We start from the raw sequence: 23,201 nt of genomic DNA on the forward strand, positions 1-23,201 counted from the left end.
ATTTTATTAATTAAGTGATTTCTTCCTTTTCAATGAAATTATTTTATACACCTTCAAAATATTCATCATCACTTTATATACATATTTTAAGAGAACAAAATAAGATATAACATATTGAAAGAATATAAATATATAGAAATAAAAAATAGATATTTAAGTATTAAATGAAAATATATGTGCATTATTATCTTTAATCACACGTTTTGAGGTGACATTACAAGAAATTGCTTATTTAGCTGCAAAAGAAAAGTGAAGGTCTTAGGTCGACACTAAATAGCATCAAATAAGCCTTTCTTTTCACAAAATTCATATAAAATGTGAGAAAACGTGGATTATACCCACGCAAACTTTTAAAAAAGAATAAAAAAAAAGTTGCGTGGGTGGAACGACCATTATTAAAAGTATAAAAATAATAAAAATTTAAATGTTTGAAGGTTTAGCCCTCGCTAAATATTTTAAATTAAATTTAAACAAAGAATTAAATTTTGAAGGTGAAGCCCACACAAACAATTAATTTGTATTTATTTGAAAATTCTTAATTGTTAAGGTTTTGAATATTTTGAGAAAATTTTAAACCCTTTTTCAGAAAATGTTGTTATTCTTAATTGTTAAAGTTCATTCAGGAAGCAGCATGCCAGGGAGAAGTCTCGAATAGCCTTCAGCTTCAGCTTGAGCACTGTCGTTCATAAGCAGCGTGCCAACGGAGTCTTCGCAGTTTTGCCCTAGGTTTTCATCTCGATTCCTTTTTTTTCTGTGTTATGTGTAATTTTATTTTTTATTTCTACTCTCAGTTTTGCCTGATTTCTACTCTCAGTTTTGACCTAACATTGTGTTTTGATTTTCAGTGATTCTCTGTGATTTTGTATTTTGTATTCTCAATGATACTGGATTCACTGGTTTTTATTAGTTTTGTATTTTTGACACTGTTCGAATTCAATGCATCCAAATGAATATGATAGTGGTAACAGTGTGTATAATTTTCTTTTTTGTATCTCTGGGAACTTCCCATTTCTTTGAACCTTTTTTTAGCAAGAATGACAGGAAGACGAAGAAGTGAGGGATGAGATGAAAACGTGGTACTATGTTGTGTCCAAAACTTAATCATTGTATTAGGTAACATATTGCACAGAGTCTCTAATTTTTTTAATTCATACAGATGAGATGAGAAAAAAAGGCAGAGGTAGAGAAGTCGAATTCTGCAAACTAGAATTTCATCTAACCAAAATTGAGGTAGCTCGTCCAGTTAATTTTTTAAGGCACCTGCATTAGAGTAAAGAAACCAAATGACTTTTAGAAGCCTTTAATCTAGAGAGAGCAATATCCTCACACAGTTTAAAAAAAACTGCTCATTGACCATGCCATCTAGATAAGTATCGAACCCATTGATTCCTGCATTGTTCACCTGCACATGAATTTGAAAATTGTTTAATGATTGTTCATCTAAGGAAAAAGTACAGGTTATTGTTATGGTGAAGTCATTCAGTTTTTTCAACATCACCAATATAAGTCGTGGAAAGTTTTTAATACTGAGTATAATAAAACTCAGAATCAGGTTGGTGTCAGTCAGATCAAGCTGTTTTCACATATCAGACTGTTTTCACTAATGCATGTTATATTACAAGGATGACAACCATTTAATTGAATGCAAATTTTGTCATCTTCCTCGGTATTTTCCTCCTATAGATGACAAGGGAAGATACAAACAAATTCCAAGGAAGAGAATGTTTTATTTGCCAATCATCCCAAGATTACAAAGACTGTATGCATCAGTAGAATCTGCTAAGCAAATGAGATGGAATTTTGAAAACAAAAGAGAAGATGGCATACTGCGACATCCATGTGATGGGGAAGCTTGGAAGCACTTTGATAAGATATATCCGAATTTTGCTATTGACCCACGACATGTGAGACTTGGTTTATGTTCCGATGGGTTCACTCCTTATGTCCAAGCTTCAACATCCCCATATTCTTGTTGGCCTGTATTTCTTACTCCTTATAATTTGCCCTCTGAAATGTGTATGACCAAACCATACATGTTTCTAACTTGTCTCATACCTGGCCCAAGTAACCCAACTAAAAAAATAGATGTCTACTTGCAACCTCTTATTGATGATCTTAACCAATTGTGGAATGAAGGTGTAATGACATATGACATCTCTAAAAGAGAAAACTTTGTCATGCGAGCTTGCTTGATGTGCACAATCAATGATTTTCCAGCTTATGGCATGTTGTCAGGATGGGGGACTAAAGGGAAATTAGCATGTCCCCATTGTATGGAGGACACGAAAGCTTTTACATTACCATAGTAGTTGGTTTGACTGTCACCGTTGATTCTTGCCTACCGATCATCCATTTAGGAGAAGCAAGAGGAGATTTACGAAAAACAGGGTTGAGTCGGATGGGCCTCCTAATTTCCTAAATGGAGAGCAATTGTGGGAATTTATTCGAGACTTTCCAAAGGTGACTGATGGTCCATTTGATATCTTATTAGGGTATGGACAATATCATAATTGGACAAAAAGATCAATCTTTTGGGATCTGCCATATTGGAAACACAATTTGCTAAAACACAATCTTGATGTCATGCACATTGAAAAAAACTTTTTTGATAATGTCTTCAATACTGTGATGGATGTCAAGGATAAAACAAAGGACAATCACAAGGCAAGAATGGATGTTGCTGAATTTTGTGGACGCGGTGACTTGGAATTGGTTTAGTTACGAAATGGGAAGTTAGGAAAGCCAAAGGCAAACTACACTTTCACAAAAAAAGATGCAAAATCAATTTATAAATGGATTACAGAGTTAAAAATGCCTGATGGATATGCTTCTAACATTGCCAGGTGTGCAAACATTGATAAAGGGAGTATGCATAGTATGAAAAGTCATGATTGTCATGTCTTCATGGAGTGTTTACTACCAGTTGCATTTCGTTCATTACCAGAATTTGTTTGGAATGCGATAGCTGAAATAAGTCGGTTTTTCAGAGATTTATGTTGTAACTCTTTGATGATGGATGATTTAATTCGAATGAAAGCGAATATATCTATCATTATATGTAAATTGGAAAGAATTTTCCCACCAGGTTTCTTTGATTCAATGGAACACCTGGTTATTCATCTTCCTACTGAAGCAATACTTGGTGGTCCTGTCCAATACAGATGGATGTATCCATTTGAAAGGTAATCACCCAATCCTCAGTTTTATTGTTCAATACTTAAAACTTGACATGTGGTGTAGGTTGATGAGAGATGCAAAACGATCAGTGGCTAATTTAGCAAGGGTAGAAGGTTCAATATGTGCATTCTACTTACACCGTGAAATAACTTATTTTTGTTCTCATTATTTCCAACATGTAAGCTTGTTGTCAAATACAAGTTTGAGAAATGATCCTCGGACTAGTTCAAATGAGGGAGTTGAATCAACATTGTCCGTTCTCAACAAATGTGGTCGTCCTAGTGGATCATTCAAAGAATATTGGCTAAATGATGATGAATATCATTCTGCCCATGTACATATCCTCATCAATTGCAATGAAGTTAACCAATACTTGAGTAAGTTAACAACAACATAATTTGTATTGATTACGTTTAAATTGCAGTTTATGACTGATTACTTATTTATTTCAAGATTGTTCTTACAAGTTAACAACAACAACGAAGAGGGTTCAATGAATATACATAGACATTTTCCAGAATGGTTTAAAAACTACGTAAGTATTATTTAATTTAACAACTAAGTAAGTGTTACTTAATTTAACAACTATGTAACTATTTTGTAGGTTTATGATGAGAGGAATAGGGTGATTGACCCAAACATGAAAGCATTAGCTTGGGGACCTAATTCATCTACAACATCGTGGAACATGTACTTTGTTAATGGATACAAGTTCCATACAAAGTCATGGAGTGAAGGCAAGAAAACCACAAATTGTGGGTTGCATGTAAAAGGTGTAACAGAAGGAGGACAAGATGACTTCTTTGGCATCATCAAACATATTTATGAATTAGAATATCTTGGTTTGAGTAAGAAGATTCCTCTTTTCTTTTGTGATTGGTTTGACCCAACCAATAATAGAGGCACCAAAGTTCATTCAGAATATAACATTGTAGAAATCAAGATGAGTGGAAGATATATTCCATATGATCCCTTCATTCTTCCACAAAAAGTAAGACAAGTTTACTATGTGCCTTATCCAAAGATATGTAGGAACTTGCGTGGTTGGAGCGTGGCAATCACAACAAAACCCCGAGGTCATGTTGAAGTTGATAACATACAAGATGATTTACCTTATCAGTTTGATGAAATGCCTAATGTGTTACCAATTAGTAGAATTGAGGAAGTAGAAGGCTTAGCTGACACATTAACTGTTGAACTCGTCAATGATGATGTTATGGAAACAATATGTGATGATGATGATGAAAATGAGGTCAATGAATCAAGTCAAGATGATAAAGAACATGATGACAATGACATGGACAATTGGGACTTTGAATAACTTCTGGCTAATTAAGTAGTTCAACACTGCTAAATAACTTATTCAGCTTTGAACCTCTTGTTCCCATATGCTATAATGGCGGATGAACTATCTAATTAGTGTAAAACTTTTCTTGACAATCACAAAGGAATTTGACTTTTTAATCGTAAGTATTTTAAGAATAGGGAAATTTCTGATTTGTTACCTGTGTAGAAAATAAAAGTGTCTTTTTCTTGTTCCAGGTACATTTCAAAATTATTGTCTTATCACCTAAAATATTGTTTGCTTGATTTTGATTGGATGTACATCTTTCTACAACATACATACAATCAATTTTTTGTGCCAATGATTGGATAATATTTGTTTCTTTTAAGATAATCTGTGTGACACATATTCAATTAACATGATATACTAAATTTTTAAACATTCAAAATAGTTAATGCTAAATAGAATATGTATTTGAGATGAAGCCTTTTGTTCGTTAGCCATCCATATAATATGTAGAATCTGTATCAAAATAGTTTAAATTTTTCTATCAGCATGAAAAATCACATTTTTGTGTTGACTAAGAAATTTTCTTACCTAGGTTGGTGATTTTGGCTTATAAAAAATTAAGCGAAATACTTTGGTTACTGGTGGTGTGCGCGGGACATTACCTTGGATGGCACCAGAGCTTCTGAATGGCAACAACATTAAGGTCTCAGAAAAGGTAATATTTCAACTTATCTTTATAAAATGTTTTTCTGCAATCACATGACTCAATTGAAATTTAACTAAGGTAATGAGGTCTTTTATTGATTTTTTTTTTCTAGATAGAAATTTTCTTCATTTCACATGACAATAAATGTGAGATGACGCTCCTAGTATGTTCTGTTGTTTTCATATTCTTCAATAAGAGTTCTCAGTATTTTAACTTTTCTTCTCCTGCTCATCTAGGAATAGGAAGTCTTCCCTGGTAAAAACTGATAAGCACTACAATGGCCTAAGCTACATCCATGATGCTTCTTTTTAGTAGGAGTTATAATAATTATAAATTCTTACATTAATAACTTATCCTAAGTCTGTGTACTTTATGCAATCTACGCATTTCTTACATTTAATTCTATATTACGCACATCACCATCTAAATCTAAGTATTTGGTACATATTTTTTATATTATACAAATAAAATGGTATAATATAAAGTAGAAACAAGTGACAACAACCAAAGTATGACTCAAGATTTTATAGAAATGAAAATGCAGACTTTTTATTACAAAGTGTTGTCTACACATTTTACCACCTTTTCAGTCTTTATTTATATAGTAGATTGCAAGTTGAAATAAATAATAGCTAAGTACATAACTTGACAGGTTGGTAACAATATCTACCACTAAGTATAAATTGAACAAATTATGTGACTAACAAAGCAAGATACGATATGTTGATATTAGTATAATTACATTCACATGGATTAGCTTCATGGTTAATGTGTATTTATTGTCGATCAGGGTAACTAATAAACATTTAGCAGGGAGCATTCATTTTGTTATGGGTGTATGTGGTACCATGTTAATATAATATTTTGATCATTAAAAGGGAACAAAATTGAATAACACAATAAAGGAAGAAGAAATTTTGAGCATTCAAATTCTCCTACTTCATTCTCTTACTACCTTCGAAGATCTTTTGTTCATATGGGATATTTGTAATTTACATCTCAATAGTATCTTGGAAGGAAATTGTTGAAATTCATTTTAGTTTGTTACCCTTGTCTCCTTTATCTCTGCAGGTTGATGTGTTCTCCTTTGGCATAGTATGGTGGGAAATTCTCATTTAGCTTACCTTCTCAGTCATCCTCTTCTACTGGTAAAAAATAAGAGGCCCGTAACCTGTTTGAATTCTTTACATTACAACCATTGGGTAGCTTTAAAACACTAGTGTTTGAAGCCACTGAGGTGTTGTTTAGGTAGTTTGCAGAAGTCCTAAGTTCGAGCCTTCATGCCATTATTCTTTCTATAGCTTCATGAAAGATTTTATTTACAAAGCACTTAACATACTTTGACCTGGATTTATTTGCGACATACTGTAATCCCACTTCAACAATTGGTCAGCTTTGGTCTGAACCTTGTCAGCCGATCATTTGAATTTCAGGTTACTTTTCTTTTCTTCTTCTTTCTTCTCTCTTTTTTTGTGGTGAATATGGATTAGATGAATATGGTTAAAGTTGACCTGGTTTTGAAGTTTATTAGTTAGTTCTCCCAAGTTCAAACACTAAAAATCAGTTCCACCGGTTTTGATGTTTATTATGCTTTATTTTTTATGATGCCATTTTTTTTCCAGGAAAAATGCCTAGGACTAGAGGAAGGGATGATTCTGTTATCAGACATAACAATGCTAGGTGTGGAGTTCACACATCTATGCATGGCCGTCTTGCAATAGAACAAGGGTCCATTCCTTATTCTGGCCCATCACCCCAATCCCGTTTTCCTCAATCCTTCACGCCCTCTTCCTCCACCCCTTCTGATGGAAGAGGGCCAAGCACACCCTTCCATGAAAGGCAAGAGCCAAGTCAAGAACGTCTAGACCCCAAGGCAAGAGCATCTAGACCATCCAAGACCAAGCTAGGAGCGTCCAAGACCAAGCTAGGAGCATCTAAAGATCAAGCTAGGAGCGTCTACGACCAAGCTAGGAGCGTCTAAGACCAAGCTAGGAGCATCTAAGACCAAGCTAGGAGCATCTAAGATCAAGCTAGGAGCGTCTAAGACCAAGCCAAGAGCGTCTAGAACAAGAAGACTTGGATCAAGCTATGAATGGAAAAAGGCCTAATAGCACATATTCCGTGAAGGCCCATCAAGTGTAGTTTAGCTTTAAATGAGGTGTAAATAGCATAACCATGTGAACAATTGTTTAATTTTCTGCACATTAGAATTAAGGAAGCATTAACCTTGATTAGCTAAAGGTTTCTAGAAGCATTTACTAATAAAGGACCATGTGCACCCATGTGCCATGTGCACCCATGTGCTTCACATTCACATTTCATTTGGCTTACATTTGTGTAGCATTTAGGTCATCAAATCTGGTCCTCCTTAGCCTATAAAAGGAGGAGCCAACCTCATGTATTGCAAGATTATTGATAGTAAAGTTATGCTGCCAACTTTGTGCCAAGCTTTGCTTCTACCTAGTTTCTAGGCTCTAATCTTCATCCTCCTCACTTACCATAGGGCTGGCCGAACCTCCCTACTTCCATACATATCATGCACCTTCAAGATCACCATAGCTCTTAGGAGGATCTTGCTCATACACATCCATAGCTTCCGCACCTTTCTTCACATGATTCAAAAAAGAACTTCATGAATTTGCCATCACCTTCTTCTTCTTTGACCCCTTCCTCCTCAACCCCCTCCTCATCCTTTCGTTTTGCAGTGCGACAGGACAATGTTCCTCCTTATACCTCTCGTATTATATAAGTCCTGTCGCCTGTGGCTCTAGCAATCCAATATTTGTCTACTCCGACACTCTTTCCCACATACAGTCCATTACAGTCCACAACTACTCCCTCATTAGTTCACTTCTCTAGTGCTCCATCCGTTCAGGTGACTCCTCAAATTCTAGTGCAACCCACTCTTACATCAGTTCAACCCACTCAGGCATCAGTACAACCCACTCATACATCAGTTCAGCCTACTCAGGCATCAGTGCAACCGTCCCCTGATACGCCAGTACAACCCACGACACACCATGATATCCCTAATGAAGAACATGATGGTAGTGGGAGGGTCATCATTCGACCAGTGGGTAAAAGGTAAGTTTATTATCGCATTGAACTTTATTGTGAATTGTTTGCTATACTTCATGTTTAACATTTTGGTTTGCATGTTTTGTAGATGAACACCTAATCATTGTGCTACTAAGGCAATTGGACATGCAATTAGGTCACAATTTAGGGGTCCTTACTATCACTATGACGAAACACCAGAGGAAGTCCAACTTAAATGGTGGACTGAATTTAAGGTGATCTTAACATAACATTTTCACTCATTTCCATTTAAGCATTTATTATATTCAATAACTTTTATTTAAATTTGTTGTTCTTTTTACAGACTCGAGTGACTTGGGCCCCTCATGATGAGTGGCAAATTAGAAAAGTGTACGAGTCAAAGGTGAGAAAACGCCTCTCTGATATGCTTGGTAAAGCTAGGATGAAAGCAACTAGACCTAACTGGATTAGTGAACAAGCATGGATTGGTCTCTTGGACTATTGGGATTTGAAAAAAGTTCAAAGAACAATCAATCCAAAATAAATTGAATAGGTCATCAACTCGAGGTGGGGCATTGCACTCTACTGGTCATAAATCACACCTCGACATTGCATTAGGCCTAGTAAGTATCTATATTTTGTTGCATAAGCCTAAATTTAGTAGATAATATCTAATATTGGTAACTTTTCCATTTATTTTAGGAACGAAAATTTGGCCGACCGGTTCAACCCGATGAATTATTCATAGCCACACACACTAAGAAGGATGGACTTTGGGTAGATAGTCGTGCCAAACAGACTTACGAAAGTTATTACTCTACTTTTGTATACATGATTTATATTATTATTGTCCCACTTACAATTTTCACAATGAACTAGGAAACCTACCATGAGCGATTGAAAGCCCTCCAATCAGACAACTCTGAAGGATCAACTTCCAACAGCCAACCGATCAATCCAACAACAAAACTTCAATGCTGGAAGGATGTTGTTGGAGGCAAGAGTAGAGGTCGATGTTATGACACTGTAGACTTGGCTTCTAACATTCGCCATGGAGTGTATTCCCTAACCCAACCTTTAATACTTGCTCCTTCCAGTGATTACTTTTCTCATAATGAACAACTTCATCAACAAGTGATGCAAGCAAATGAAAGAGTCGATCAAACAACTCAAATAGCTGCTCAAGCAAATCAAAAGTGTGCAATATTGGAGGATAAAATAAAGTTCATGGATCAAAAGTTAACCATGATGATGGAGCGACAACAGGGTGACACCTCAACAAGCACAAGTCAGGTTCACCCTCACTATGCTCGGAACTTTGATGATCAACCCCTTCCTTGAGTTCATCATTTTGTAAGTTTTCTTAAAACAATATCTATGTATGGTACTATAACTTGCTTTTCCTTGTATTAACTAAATTATGTTTCATTACCTTCATTGATGTCGCATACTGCTCTTGATGAAGTTTGATAATGTAAAAAATAATCAGAAAGTAGAAGTTTCTTTTCTTTTGGTGGGTGATTAGATAGTAGCAGATACTGATTTGTTGTAAGCAGGGTAGGATTTAATAGATCAACTTATGATTATGATTATGATTATGCAGGGGGAGTTAGATATCACGAAGTAGCTGCTAGGATTATGATGGTTTTCTGCTGCAGTTTTGGTGCTGGTTTTTATGTTGTGCAAATGCTGGTTTGCTGCTGCAGTTTTGGTACTGCTTTTTGCTGGTTTTATGCTGTATAAATGTTGGTTTTCTGCTGCAGTTTTGGTGCTGGTTTTATGATGTACAAATGCCGATTTTCTGCTACAGTTTTGGTACTGGTTTTAGCTGGTTTTATGCTGTATAAATGTTGGTTTATGCTGCAGTTTTGGTGTTGGTTTGGTGCTGTTTTGATGTTGTTTTTGCTGCAGTTTGATGTTCTTTTTGGAGCCTAGGCACTGTTGTTTTCAGGTTTAGTAGCAAGGTGTTAAACATAGTTTGTTTGAGTGTGTGTCCTTGTTCTTTGGGAATGTTTGTAGTCATTTGTTATGTGGATGATCTCTTTAGTTTTAGACTCTTTCTTGTTATGTTAAAACAAGAACCAAAAGAACCTAGATCTTTATGCTTGTTATTTTGTAAGCTTTCTTTGTATAATTCATTTGACATGTTTCCTGTCTTGGTGGCATTCAGAGGAAACTGATACATTCAAAACACCATTTAGTTATTTGTATATTCGTTGCTTACCTTTCTTATTTTCCTCTTCTATTCTTCCCTTGCTTTATTTTTTCTTCCTTTGGCATGCAAATAGAATAAACTAGAATATTTATTTTCTTGATGAAGCAAAATATATAAAGTTGGTAATTTGTTTGTGGAAATTTTGGTTTGTTTGGAGGGTAAAATATTAAGAGTGCAGTTAGCTTTGCAGACAGAAGTAACTATTAAGCTTATGCTTTATCATTATGAACTACAGAGTTTCAACATTTACTTTACTTAACGCTCTCAATTTTAGCTTTTTAATTAAAAAATTTAAATTAATTTTAGTATATAAGATATAGAGTTTTACCATCATTATAAATCCTCCTACATTCTTTTCAACCAAACTAACGTAACTAAATATTTCTTAAAAAAAAGTTATAAATAAATTTTTTTTAGTAAGAAAAACATTTCTTCATATTAGATTGCTCCCTAAAATAATTTAATTTTGAATAATTATATTGAAAAAAATGAAATAGGTAAAAAAATAGGATAAATGCAATAAGAAAAAGAGAAATAAAGTAATTTAAAATTGATTTCACATTAGTTAATGTAATTTTAAAATTAATTTATTTTAATAAAAAATAGTTTTTTTTAAAATTGATTTATTTCAATAAAAATATATTTCAAACTGGAAACTGGAAACTGGAAACTGCAGTTACATGAAATTCTTTGTGTGCCAAGCTTGTAGCCTAAACCTACACTTTTTCAAATAAATAATATAAAAAATATTTTGAAGGCTAAGCCCACGCTAATTTGTTGCCAACATATGAAGGCTTAACCTACGCTTATTGTGTACCCCTCGTAGCTAAATTCACTCTATTTGGACATTTTGAAGGCTTGACCCACGCTAATATAATTTTGTGTGGGCTTAGCGTGGGTCAAACTCACAATTTTTTATAACTACTTGGACATTTTGAAGGCTTGGCCCACACTAATATAATTTTGTGTGAGCTTAGCGTAGGTCAAACTCACAATTTTTTATAAATTTCTAAACTCCTTGTAGGCTAGCCCACGCTTGACCTACGCAAAAAACATCCGTCATGTGTCGCCCGCACCCGCCAATATGTTTATGTCGAGTATATTAGCTTCAAATTTCTTATTAACGCTATGTCGACGATAATGACATTTTTGCGTAGGTTTTTCATACTTAACCTCCGTTTTTATCCCACGATAATAAACCTTTTTTTTGTAGTGTGAGATGGATCATAAATAATGCTTTTTGGAGGAAGGAAAATGATGAGGTGACATCAAATTCACATATGAAGGTACACTTAATTTTATACCATGTTTTATTTTTTTAATAAAAATTATAAATAACAACTAATTAATTATTATATTTACTAATTAAATACTATTTTATAAAATAAAAATTTATTTGTATTAAAATAACTTTTATTATTAATAAAATTTATAAATTCGTCTTAACATGGATAATTTTACGTTAGGCCATCATAAAGTAGTGTTTGTTGAAGAAAAATTATTAGATAGCTATATAACACCATTTATCTATGGCTTCAATTCATATTTGTGTGACATTTAATTAAATAATTAAATACGTATTATTTTTCTACAATAATAATATTAATATAAATTATTAATTGATAAGAATAATAATCATCACCAACATATATCTTAAACACATATTAAATATTTTTTCTAGATTTATTTTATATCAAAAGTGAAATTCTTTATCAATATAAAGAACATTTTTTTAGTAGAAAAGGAAATATATATTTATAAAAGTATTTTAAGGTACTTCAAAATATCAAAACAAGATAGTATTTTTAGTCCATAATAAAAATTTAATATACTTTAGTCCTTATATATATAAAAAAGATGATGCAATTTTAATTTTTCATTAGGAGTGAAGATGTATACTTAGAGACTAAAACAAGAATTTTGAGAGACCAAAAACTTCTTTTATCGTAATTTTATTTACATATTATATTTTATTTTCTAATTTATTGATTCATTTGTGACTAATGTTAATTATTTGGACATGATATTATTTTAAATTAGTAAATACTTTAATTTTAATGGGCCGACAACTTTCATAAACCCGACAAGTGAGCTAATTCTCCATGCACCATATTAATTAAACATCCACTTTGACAATAAAAGAATAAAAATGTTATTGCGAAATGACGAAAATGATTTTAAATGAAAAGAAAGCGTAAATAAAAAATTTACTTATGGAACTCCTTTTCCAAAATACATTTTTGAATTTTATTTTTTAAATATATTTTTGAATTCTGAAAATTCTTTTTCAAAGTGTTTTGGATTTTTTTTTGGGAATGTAATTTTTTATTTCGGATTTAATTTTTCAGAAATTTTGATTTTTGAATTGTATTTTTTTGAATTTCAAGATTTTCAAATTCGGAATAAAGAGTAATTTTGAAATTTTTTAAAAATGATAGGTTACAGTTTGAAATTGATATGGTGTTTGAAGAATGAGAGTTTCTTCCTGCATTCCTATGTTTTTCTTCTTGCATCCCACAACGTTTTAAATTACAAAAATAGCCTTGACCTTTTATTTGGAAAGGGTACCTGCATTTTTAGAATTACAGATTTGTGAATCTGGAATGCATTTTTTTGCATTATGGATTATGAAATCTGGAAACATACTATGGATTTACAAATCTGAAATTTGAGAGTTTTACGGTTTCAATATTCTGGAAGACAAAAAACAAAGTGCGGATTCCCCGTTCTGTAAACCTAGAGGGCTGCATTGTCTGGAATCACAATATATGTACTGCGGAAACGAAAATCTGCAATAAAAATGAAACTATAGATCCGAAAAGCAAAAAAAAATTAGTTACCTTCTTCTTTGAACAGAGAACCGTCAAGAGAAACCACTGAACTACCAAGTCACTGGAGACACCACAAATCACCACCAAGAGAAACACCTTCTTGTGCCAAGAGATGGAATAGCACCGCCATTGAGAGAGCAATGCAGTTTGTCTGTGTGCAAGGAAGAAGAAAGAATAGAATATGGATGTTGTGTGCATTTTAGGGTTTTTAGAAAATAATAGGGATAAATTTGTCTTTACATAACATTATGGGATGCAGGAAGAAAAACGTAGGAGTGCAGGAAGAAACTGCCTTGAAGAATTTGCCCAATAAGTGGAGCGGGCCTTGGGCCCATTAGAAAGAGACTTTCAAAATCTAGGAGTCTTAATAGGCTAGTTACTCCTCAATTGAATTAATAACTCAAATTTTGCTATTCAACGTTAAACATTTTAAGAAATTGTAATTATTTTCTTCATCGTCCACGAAAAAAATATAAAAAAAAGTTCAATTTTAAATCATTGTTAGATAAAAATACTACTCTGTTCTGTTAGAAAGATTATATGCCTATTTATAGTTACAACTTTTGTTTAATTTGGAAGTTCTTGTGATTAAAATTTCTCTAGAAAATTCTGATTATAAGCTTTTCATATGTCAAAAATTAAGATAATTTAAGAGTAAAAAAAAAACAATAAGTTTTTCAAATAGACTAAAAATTTGTAAACATGGTTATTCTTTAACTTAATAATGTACTTTTTTTTAAGGAAAAAAATGGAACTACAAAATATTAAATTGGACCTTAAATACAACAACCCTAACCCTACTAATTGATTTGAAATTTTCTAGAAACTTGATAATTTAGTGTTGTATAAAGGTTATGCACATTTACTAAAGTTTAAATCAACCAAATTGATATGAGTAAAATGGGTAAATTGTTTTGTTTATAAGCCTAATCCATCTTTAGATGATTAACTATAATTTTTTTTCTATAAATAATATTTAACCCTTAAATTTGAGTTATTTTAAGTTGGACAGAGAAGGAGAAGAATGATATATAAAAGGAGTATATCTAGTTCACAATCTATAAGTTATTTTTGATTAAATTAGAGATTAAAAAATGAAAGCAAAGTACTCTGCTAAGCATGGATTTTATATCACAAGTGGCTTAATCCACATGTTTTTAAAGTAATTATACCAAAAGCAGATATTGTGACACTTTCACTACTCTCTTACACATTAATCTATTGAGTTGTTTAGGTTTCTACCAACAATCATTCCTCCCAAATACAAATTTTAATGGCCAAAACCATTTCATATTGAATAAAAATAAAAACACTTTTTATTGATAGCTTAAACAAGAATAATTAATGTATTAATTAAACAACCCTACCTAGTCATGTTTCTAAGTAATCATTCTTTCAAGTGTGTATATTTGTTTAAAGACAATTCCTTTTCTCATACACATCAAACACCAATGTGTCCTAACAACATTCCTTTATTATAATATCTTTTATTATAAGTTCCCTAAGCTCCAACAAACCTCAATTTTATTACTACTAAACTTTTCAAATTTCCCATAGAAGTTTCTAAACTATAATTGCATGCACTTCCAAATATGTGGGAACTAAATTCTTTAAGCTTTCTACTATTTCCTTTTTTTCTCCTAGGCGAATCACCCTATATTAATTAATTATTTATTTATTTTATATAAATATATAACAATGCAATCTAAATATAAAATTCATCTCCAAAGGAATAATATATTTTTCACTTCCACTCCTTTTCATAAACTACGATACCTCAAACATAGTACGATGTTTTTTTTTAATAATTTTCGTTTGTCCAATGAATTATGAGCTTCACAATATAACTTACTCATACAAGATTCATTACCTTTAACTTACACTTAGAAGATTCTTTACTTTTTAATTTAACTAGAACACTATAATAGTTTAAATATTTTTGGTTAACCATATTTACTTCTCATACATACACGTGAGAATGGTTAATTTGATTCCTAAATATGAAATCATCTATTATCATTAAATCCTTACATAATTCTTATATATATATATATATATATATATATATATAACATTTTCAAGTATTCATAACACAGATATTCTATTTTTTTCTATAGATTTTTTTATATAAGTTGGATAACCTTAACACTCCCATTTATTTATTTATTTATTATTGTTAATAAAATAAATAAATTCACGACACATAATAGGCACTAAATTATATGAACGATATTTTTTAACATTATCATTTTTATAATATTGGTGTGTAGTTATAAATTATTGACTTTTGTCAAGCTTATTTTAAAAAAAACATATCTGAATTAGTTTTTAATTAGTACACAATATTATAAAAATATTTACATTATTAACATCTCAAAATTGGACTGTTAATTTTTCCATCTCAAATAATTTTGATTAAATCTGATTCCTTACTAGCAAACATAACACTAAAATAGGCCTTCCATTTATTCAAGAACCACCTAAAGAGAGTTCATATGATATATTATTACTAAACTTAAAGTTTTGGTGCATACGATTAATTTAGATTAATAGTTGAATATTGTGGTCGCGAAATAAAAAAAAAGTAAAGGAGGAAGAGTTTTTTCATAATTAACAACATCAAATCTTTAAGTTTTGAAGAACACCATAGAATTTTTCTGAACACAAAACTTAAAGATTCCGTCTGATTTAGTTTCTTAATTACACGTACATGGGTAATTTGCATTAACATTTAATAAAATGTTAATGAAACAAATTTACGAAAGTAAAACTCTAATTTTTCTTCGAAGAAGAAATCTGAAAACACCATTTAAGTTTTTGGCTGTTCTAGAGTTTGAATCTGGAAATGAGGATAAGGTTTTAAACAGCAAGGGTCATTAATAATGTTGACCCGACAATAAATGTGGCCTTAGTTCAGAAAAGTTCAATGCATTGAAATTCAAAATACTCCATAGTTTATGAACCAAGAAAAAGAATAATAATTGAAAGTACATGTATAATGGAAACAACTTAAGATTGCCACTAAGAGCATGCAGCACCAATCAAAAACAAGGAAAATCGTTGACATTATGCCACCAATGGTTTCCTAAACTTCATTCTGAAATAGGTTAATTAATTAATGAAATGTTATTTTTAACAACCACAGATAATATAAGACACCAATATAAATGTTGATATGTTGAAAATCCTACATCAGATCACAATTGAGGAAAAAAATATTTTTTTTTTCTTGAAATAAAATAATTTTAAAATTGTATTAGTCAAATCACAATGGTAATTTAATATTTTTTCAATATTACATTTGTAAACTGATATAATTTAATATATAGTTATTAAAGTAACATTTTTCTTTCAAAGTTACTCTATCTCTTCATGTATAATCTATATTTCAATAAATTCATTTTGCAAGTTCGTTATTACGAGTAGTTCATACAAAAGATCGGACTGAAACAAATCACACTTTTACTATTAAACTATACCTACTAGTTATCTTTCTTTCTGGTTATAATCCGACGAGAATTGTGAATATATATTAATAGTGTTAATTAAGGAGGTGCATGATGAGAAGAAAGGTTGGAAATGTATGATAATCGGTCACATGAAGGGTTGAGTTTGGTCGGTTGTTTAGCCCTTAAAATAATGGGTTGCTAATGGTGTTTGAATTAATTAAGATAAAATTGAAGGGTTTGGATTGGCTTTCCATGGAAGAGAAGAGATGTGTTTGAGTGAAAAGCGGGTTGTAAAAGAGTGAGAACATGCACCATCGTGCTGCACTCGATGCAATAGGTGCCCTTCACATGCCATTCAAACTTCATTTTTTTGGAAGTGGTCCACACTCTATGGATTAATTAACTTTACTAACTATTCTTTAATCAAGATTAACACTAGTGCCTCCCATTTCTTTTCTTTACTTTCATTAATGCAACTAACCATACTTTATACTGCTCTTCTTCCACCACTACCATCATCTTTCAACAATTTTATGTGTCTTTCTCGAGGACTAAATGTCATTCACAAAATTCAAAACACACATGTCAACACACACACATGTTTTTTTTATATATATTTTAGCTATAAGCGTGAACCAAACGTTGGTTTTTGTTTTGCTTGATTATGGGAACCCTTGACTCTTCACATTTTCATCCACCTTTTTAACTCAACCCTTACAAAGTAACATTTGTGAAGTATTCAGAACAAAAAACTTAATACTTATCCTCCAAGAAAATAAATATATATGCATGGTTCAACAATTAATATAAAAAATTGTTGTAGATCTTATGTCGACTAGGAATTAGAATATTTCATCATATATAAATGGGTGCAAACATCACTTTATTGACCAATTTCATAAGGCTGAGTTAGGTTTAAAATTCACTTCTTAGTATTTCAGTTATTTAAAGCATATTTTAGAAAAAATTTGTTAGACCTATCAGGTCATTTGTTATCATGTCGTTGTCGAATCACCCATAAATATATAATTCCACGTACGAATTTACAACCTCGGCGTGGAGGAGGTGTGTTGGAGATCCTCCATCAACTAAAAATTATGATATTTCATAGTATACAAGTAAGAGTAAATATTACCCTATAAACCAATTTTATAAGGTTGAATTAAACATAAAATTTAAAAAAAAGTTGAGTTCAGTTATATAAGCTTTTTGACATATGGCAGAGGTTGTAATATTCTGCCGGAAATTTAGGTATCTCTATCTTTAAGCAGCAACTTCATTGGTGAAGAAGCCTAAGAAAAGCTGGGGAATGCTTCAACAACTTGTTTATATAGTGGAATTCTTACTAAACAGAAGAATAAACTTTGTGAAACAGATATTATTAATATAAAGTGTCTAAAACATCAATGAACATATAAAAAAAAATGACACCAAAACTAAGGAAATGGCTATCACATCATATACCTATAAATGCATGGAAGATGGTAAGTTCTTCTTTTCCTTATTATTTGTATATATATGACCTTTGATTAGTGGTCCACACATATTAAAGGTTGGCCAGCTCTGTTGAACTAATTAAAATAGTTGATGTGTGTGTCATCTGTTACAACTTAGAAATATTATATAGAGTTATTTCTTAGTCACACAAGTCACCAAAGTAATAGCTTATTCCATTCGTCACCCTTTACCTAATTATCCTACTCAATCAACTTCCGTAACTCTATGCAATTTTTCCAAATCAAATTTTGTAATACATAATCATGCTTAGTTGTTGTTTATAAGAAAAAAAAAACATTGACACAATATTTTGTTTTTTTATTAATATAGAAAATATTTAATATTTTAAAAAAATATTATTTTGACAAATAAATAGTGAAAGATATTAGTTTATAATTATAATGTCACGTAATACAATTTTAAATTGTTCCATCTCTTCATGGTGGACATTTCAATAAAAAAATATTTTCTCTTCCCAGTTATAATATTGTGCAGATCAACACTTTTTATAATACTTAAAATTTGCACATGTAGATATTTTTTATTTATTTGAAGTCGTTAGTAAGCTTTATACAAGATATATGCCAAGTCTATAAATTCTTCAAGCATGTAAAAGAAAATGTGGACCACTAAAAATGGAGAACAGAAAAATTGTCACTTTTTATTTAACACTTTAATATTATGAAAGTAAATTAAACATATTCACTGTTAGGTACTTTATTTCTAAATGGGATACCATTCCTCTGCAGGCAAAGAGACTAAACAACAATAAACCATACAGATTGCCAAGCTGTCTTAGTTTTATTTCCACACAAACCATCATTCAAGAAGTGTATCTTAAAGACTTGAGTAGGTAAAAGAAAAAAAACATTGGAATGGGAATTATATATCAACTTTGACAGCAAAGTTGTTTTTAATTTTTCAAATATAAACAACTTCCAACAGATCATTTAATCAAAATTAATTATAAATAATAGATTATTAAAAAGGGTTTGTGGAACTCACCTAACTAAATATGGAAGGAAACAACTTTCGTCACTACAAGAAAATTATTAAATAAAAATTAATTATAGATATAAAAATAATTAGTTACTATTAAATTAGAGATAATTTTATAAACTAAAAAAATTATTGATATTAAAATAATTTTTATTATTAATACAAATTTATAAAATAATTTTTAAATTTGTATCTAACCATTAACTACCAATGTTTTAGTTATTCCCTACTTTATATTTTAAATTAGTCTTTTTATTGTCTGGTTCGTTTGGAACTAATGTTATGTTTGGTTAGGGTTGAAGTCGATCATTTTTCACATTTTTAGCATTTCGATATTGTTAATGTACCTGTTTATGTCAATGCTGTTTGTGGAAATGTTTGGATCATAGTTAGTGAGATTTGGAGACATAAGAATAAGAATATTTTTAAAGGTATGATCTTGGGTTACTTCTACATTTGCCTCTGTATGTTTTTCTTACTCTGATTGGTGTCTTGATCATTTGGTTTGTATGTATTTGATCAAGAGACTTTGAAACTCCAGGCCTTTTGTTTTTTAGAAGGTTGTGATGAGGTGTTAGGTTGTTTTTGAGGTGTCTTTATTTTTGTTTAGTTGCTCAAGTAGGATATTTGTGGTAAGCTTTTGGGGGAGGTGTTGTACGTTTTTGTTCATTTTTATATAAGGGTTGGATCACTCATGAATTAATTCATATTTATTTATTTATTTTGGTTGATAATTTTTTTTAAAATTAATCTCTATTAGTCTTTTAGAGACTAATTTAGAATCTAAAATACTAGTAACTAAAACCTTGGTAGTTAATTTAGATATCAATTTAAAAATTATTTTATAAATTTTTATTAATAATAAAAACTACTTTAGATATCAATAATTTTTTAGTTTATAAAATATTATCTAATTTAATCAATGTAGTGACTAATTATTTTGTTTCTAAATTTGGTTGTTGTTTAATAATTTTTTTGTAGTGCGTTTTTCTCAATCTAAACAAATCTATTTTTAATAATCAATGAAGTTTTAAAATTGTTAAATTCTGAATTCTACCATTTGTTAATTTTTTTTATATCAACATATAGATATTGTAAGATCTGGCTTTTTTTAGATATAATTTTAAGTAATAAAGAATGAAAAGTTTATAAATAGGTTATAACAATTTTATCTTTATTTTATTAAAAAATTCTTCTCGTTAGAAGAAAGTTTCTTTCTCTATATAATTTTATTATCAGAAGTTTAAGTTGATAATTGAAATATTGATTCAGGTAAGTTAACATTTCCTTACAAATAGTTCAATCCATTATAGTTTTTCCTTGGGTTTTGGAAGGGAAGTGTGATAATAATATAATCAAGAGGAAATACCCGACTTTGTAGGGTTAATACTTTCAAAGTATTATCCACTCAATTTCAGCATTTGAGATATGCTGGAGTTGTTTAATCAATAAGACACATAAATTCTAGATGAGTGGAAGTTAATTGCATTTATTTAATTCAAGTTGATTTAGGTGTGTCAAAATTATTGATTTGAGGATTGAGGTAGAATTTCATATATGTGGTAATTATTTAAAAATATAGTGATATTTGAATTAACTTATGTTAAGTTGCATATAAGATTTGAGATAACTATTTTGAGTGATAGTGATTCAATAATAATTGATTATAAAATTGACGTTTTAGACAATTAAGATAATGTATAATTTATAAAATTAAAATTTTAATTGCAACACATAATTGGATAATTGGATGGGTTTTTGTGTACTTGTATATTGCTTAAGTGTTATATTATCACTCAAGTGGTGAGTAATCATTATATGCAACTCTCAAGGTTGTTTAAGCATTATTATAGACACTCAAGTAACATAGCATGTTGTTCAAGTTATGACTTGAATGTTGAGACAATTTTCTTTTTTATGAAACTTTTAATGCTTAAGTAATTGAGTGATAACTTAAGTGTTGAGTTAGTGATGGTGTTTGGTGTTCTTGATTTTTTGATTATAGAACAAGTCTTCTCGCTCAAGCACTAGTGTGATGCTTCGGCGATACAAAAGGAATAATCACTTAGATAATTAGAGGGCGCTTGAATAAGAGATACCGTATCAATTCTCAGTTTTGTAGAGCAGGTGTCATTGAAGTGAGATAAGCTTGATCAAGTGATGTGAAACTGGTGGTGTGAGTGTTGTATTGTGGGGTGTATGTTTCAAGATTTTTTTTTGATCAGCAATGAATAAATAAAATTAAAGGGGATACATCAGGGGTATCCCAACCCATATACAGTACCCAGAAGTGGACTTCCTATAATATCCACAAGTGAAACTCTCCTTTATGGTTGGAGCAGAACAACCTTAAAGTGAGAAAACCCTACCCAAAAAAATAACCAGCATCGGCGACCACAGATTACACAATGGTGAACGCCGCCTCAACGATCGGCGATCATGTTGATCTTTGCATACCTACGGCGACCACCGACTACGCACATGGAGATCGCCGTTTCATCAACTGGCGATCATGTTGACCTTGTATAACTTCAGGAACCTCCGACTACACACATATGGAGAACGCCACCGACTACGCACATGGAGATCGCCGTTTCATAAACCAACGATCATATTGACCTATGGAGAACGCCGATTCAACGATCGGCGATCATGTTGATCTTTGCATACATACGGCGACCACCGACTACGCACATGGAGATCGCCGTTTCATCAACCGGCGATCATGTTGACCTTGTATAACTTCAGCAACCTCCGACTACACACATATGGAGAACGCCGCTTCGTCGATCGGCGTTCATGTTAACAGAACGCCGCTTCATCAACCGGCGATCATGTTGACCTTTGCATACCTTCGGCGACCACCGACTACGCACGCATGGAGATCGCCGTTTCATCGACCGACGGTCATGTTGACCTTTGCAACCCTTCGATGACCACCGACTACGCCCGCGTGGAGATCGCCGTTTCATCGACCGGCGATCATGTTAACCTTGTATAACTTCGGCGAACGTGGCGGAAATTTCCTCATACAAACCTTGCTGGATTTGAATTTGCACACATCAGTGAATACCTACAGCATATCATGGCCCCTTCTTGCAGCGTTTCCCCCTTCTTGCACATGTGGATTCCATTGTAATTCAGTGTTTGCTGTCCTCACGGTCTTTGCCCTGCACATCTTCAATATTCTTCTTGACAGCCAGGACTTAGTAGATAGCCATCTATGGTAGCTGTACTGTTGTAAAGAGCCAGATTTTGCACCACAGGCCATCCCGGCTAGCCTTTAACGATATCAACAAGTTGACTCCTTCATCCAGTTGCCATCAGTTTTGGCCCTCCTACCTTCTCTCATTACAGCTACTCATACACAACCTTGGATTCATCATCCAGTCCGCAAAACAGCGAGCAACAACCTGTTCTTTATGTTTAAGCCATAGCCAAGATTTGAGCTGTGCCTTGTGGAAGATTTCTTCTGCGTCTGCCACTCCGTTATCAAACACGATCAAGTTCCTTTGTTCCCAAATGCACCGAACTACAGCTGCCCACACTCCTCTCCAAATCAGATTATGTTTGTTGCTGCCTTGAGCCAAGTAGAAGCTTTCAAAGTGAGTCATAATCTCATTATGTTGAACAGATAAAATCCCAATCCATCTGTGGCACAGATTCCACACTTGTATGGCATGATCACACTCCATGAATAGATGCTGGCATGATTCTTCCATTGTTTGACACAAGGCACATAGAGTGTTCTGTATCACCACCCCTCTCCTACTTAAGCTCACTCTAGTAGGAATTCTACCCAAAAGTACCCTCCAGGCTGTAATCATCACATTGGGAAAAGCCTTAGCCTTCCAGAGATTCTTAAAAGCTTGACACTGAGGGCCCCTATCAGGTTTGTCTATGAGATCATAAGCTGATCTCACAGAGTAACTTCCTGATTCATCACCCGTCCATACCTGGGCATCGTTGACTTCCTTGACAACATGAGCACTAG

At 32.1% G+C, this 23,201-nt stretch overlaps 1 pseudogene; it reads left to right on the forward strand.

Annotated features, from left to right (window-relative positions):
• Window positions 1-5,138: 5,138 nt before the first annotated feature.
• LOC150024743 (uncharacterized) lies at window positions 5,139-10,151 on the forward strand (annotated as a pseudogene).
• Window positions 10,152-23,201: the final 13,050 nt, after the last annotated feature.

The sequence above is a fragment of the Phaseolus vulgaris genome, chromosome 10 (genome assembly GCF_051622355.1).
Source record: "Phaseolus vulgaris cultivar YP4 chromosome 10, ASM5162235v1, whole genome shotgun sequence".
Lineage (NCBI taxonomy): Eukaryota > Viridiplantae > Streptophyta > Magnoliopsida > Fabales > Fabaceae > Phaseolus > Phaseolus vulgaris.